Genomic DNA, 2,931 nt, shown 5'->3' on the forward strand with positions numbered 1-2,931 from the left:
CTTGGTAAGGGAGCCGAAGCCCACTCCTTACAACATGTGTGTGAAATGCAGATAGTGCCGCTGCTGTGGAGAGCCTTCGGGCCGAACTTGCTCAAGCCAAGGAGCAAGCCAGAAGGAGTAATGCGGCGGCCTCGAGGGCGGCCGAGGAGTTAGAAGCCGAAAGGGCTGCACACTGCCGAAGCAGGGAAGAGATGGCCGAAATGGCCGTGAAGTTAAAAGATGCTACCGACCACAATGAGGCTCTTGAAAAGGAGCGCCTAGCGGGGCAAGAAGACCTGGGAAAGGCCACCGCCGAAGCCAAGGATGCCCGTTCTACAACGCGGGCTATAAAGGAAGAGCTGCGCCAGGCCGGAGACATTGTAGCTGGCAAGCCTTTTCTGCTGCGCCGAAGTTTTATGGATCCTAAGTATGCTCAGCTTGGCCAGCTGTGGGGTCCGGAGGACCCTTATATGGACTTAGCAGCGAGTGCGGCGGATGCCGTTGTGCACTTCCGAAGCCAGAAGGATCACAAGACGGAAGAGCTCTTTTGGTCTCAATTCCATAGTCCGGAGCGTTCACTTCCACTGACCGACCGGTTGGCCGAGTGGGCTGAGCTGAATAGGTTGTCCGGGCTTGCTATGACGGATATCATGACTCATGTCTGGCCAGATAGGCCCAAGCCGAAGAGCTACTTTGGCTTATTGCAGCAATTTCTTGGGGCGGTGCCGCATATCAAGGCGATGAAGCGGTCGAACTATATAGAGGGTGCACGGATGGCCCTCGCCCGTGTGAAGACACATTGGACAGAGATGTATGCCACCGCTCTTGCGACCCCGGGTTCGGACGATAGCCGGTTACCCGCCGAGCACTATTTTGGCGAAGTTCTGCGTGGTGCTCGTGTAATAGAGTCGCAGTGCTCAAAAAATGTCACGTTCAAATGAACGTTTTATTTTGTAAAACAATGTTTATGATGTAAGCGCTTTTTATACTTGTGCGTTCAAGTAGTGAAATATCTCCTATGTGGCCGTTTTATGTACACGTGTGTATAACCTGAAAGATGGCAGTCATCGGCTTCAGCCCCCACGCACAAGGTGCGGGGGTGTTCGCAAAAATAGCGCATTTTCACACTTAATCCGACGTCTCGGTCCTGTAAAGGAGGTGGTAGCGTAGCAAACGAGGCAACCGGACTATAATGCTTTATCACTTTCACTTAGCCATGGGAGTTCGAGGGTGGGGCTACGATATAGCCCCTGGGGGCACCGCGCTCTCCGAATTCAGGGCGCGTATGTGCCTGACCGGGAAACGGCCCTTCATCAAAGCGGAAGAATTCTAAACATTCCATTGGTCGATCGAGTGGTTGACCAGTCTCTCGCTGTATCATGACAGTCAGTTTTCGGCTTTCTCTATTGAGGTGCTTGCCCAGCCGAACTGGGGCACAATCGCAGTAGTTCTCCTGGTGCCGCATTAGCTGATGATACGAAACGTAAGGCAGCAAAACACAGGAGCCGGGCAAACCCAACATTTGACCAAAGACATGATTCGAAGTTGATGCATATAAGGCCTAACTCGAGACGCCGAACACTCCCGAAGGTGTTCTGTCTTTATAATAACGGGCAGAACAATGCCCTAAGCCCCTAGTGTCTAGGTACGGGCAAGGTCCTCTAACACGGCGATGCCAAAACGCCAGTCTCCACTCTGGTTATAATGAGAAACCAGGGGATTATAGCAACAAGAGACAGTAAGAAAGGTTTACGCAGGGTCTTAATATGAAAAGAATCCTTGAAACGGGTCCCTACTGCACGTCTGCGCCTGTGTCTCTGTTGTGCCGTATCCTGGACGGGTGTGCATGTTGTTCATCTGTAAAAAGAGAGGAACTTAGTTTGAAAAGAAATCGTGCGAAAAAGTGCATAAAAAATTGAAACATAAATTAATAAAGTTGAGCCTATGCTAGCTCATTATTGCTTATATGTGCAGCCCCTTGTGAAGGGGTGTGCGGCTAGGTAGCCCCTAGCTTATTTATTCCGGACTCGGCCAGCCGTGTCTGGGGTCTTAGACGACCTTTCAGTGAAATGATGTCGCGTGGACCGGGCATTTTAAGTGTAAGAGACGCGTAATGTGGTATTGCGTTAAAGCGGACGAAAGCTTCACGTCCCAATAGTGCTTGATAGCTACTTTTGAATGGGACGACATGAAAGATTAGCTTTTTGCGTCGGAAGTTGTCAGGTGACCCGAACACAACTTCTAGTAATAAGGAGCCTGTGCACTTGGCGTAAGGGCCTGGCGCCACTCCTTTAAAGGAAGTGCGGCTATGTCAAATTGTAATAAGGTCTATCCCCAACTTGCGGATTGTGTCCGGATATAGTAGGTTTAAATCGCTGCCGCCGTCCATCAGGACTTGTGTAAATTGCAGTCTGTCGATTATAGGATCCAATATCAGAGCAGTCCATCCTGCGTTTCGGATACTTCTAGAATAATCTAGGTGGTCAAAAGTGATTGGTTTTGACATCCAATCTCGAGGTTCCATTGGGGTGGACCGTGCGACACCTATCTTAGCGGGTGCCGCATTGTTTTCCGTACTATCACATGAAGTGAGTTTACTGTTTTGACTTCTTGTGGGAAAGTCTTTTGTCTTCTGGTGCTCTGCTGGTGGGGTTCGTCATCGTCCTCGCTTGGCGCGTCGAGCCCCTTGTGTTTGGCGTTGAGTCTGCCCGACTGTTTAAAAACCCAACAATCTCGGTGAGTATGGTTTGCAGGCCTTCCAGAGGTACTGTGGATTTGACATATCCGATCCAAAATTTTGTTTAAGTTGGATAGCTCATCACTGTTGTCCTTAAGAGGCACTGTTTTATTGTTTGGTCGCGAGCTTTTGAATCCGGCATTGACCGCCGCGCTCTTTGGGCTTTTTTCTTTATTCCGGCGCTGATCTTTTCTGCGCCGTGATTTTCCATTTCC

General features: G+C 50.1%; 1 pseudogene; it reads right to left on the reverse strand.

Annotated features, from left to right (window-relative positions):
- Positions 1-1,987: 1,987 nt before the first annotated feature.
- LOC123090842 (uncharacterized) lies at positions 1,988-2,503 on the reverse strand (annotated as a pseudogene).
- Positions 2,504-2,931: the final 428 nt, after the last annotated feature.

Source organism: Triticum aestivum, chromosome 1B (genome assembly GCF_018294505.1).
Source record: "Triticum aestivum cultivar Chinese Spring chromosome 1B, IWGSC CS RefSeq v2.1, whole genome shotgun sequence".
Taxonomy (NCBI): domain Eukaryota; kingdom Viridiplantae; phylum Streptophyta; class Magnoliopsida; order Poales; family Poaceae; genus Triticum; species Triticum aestivum.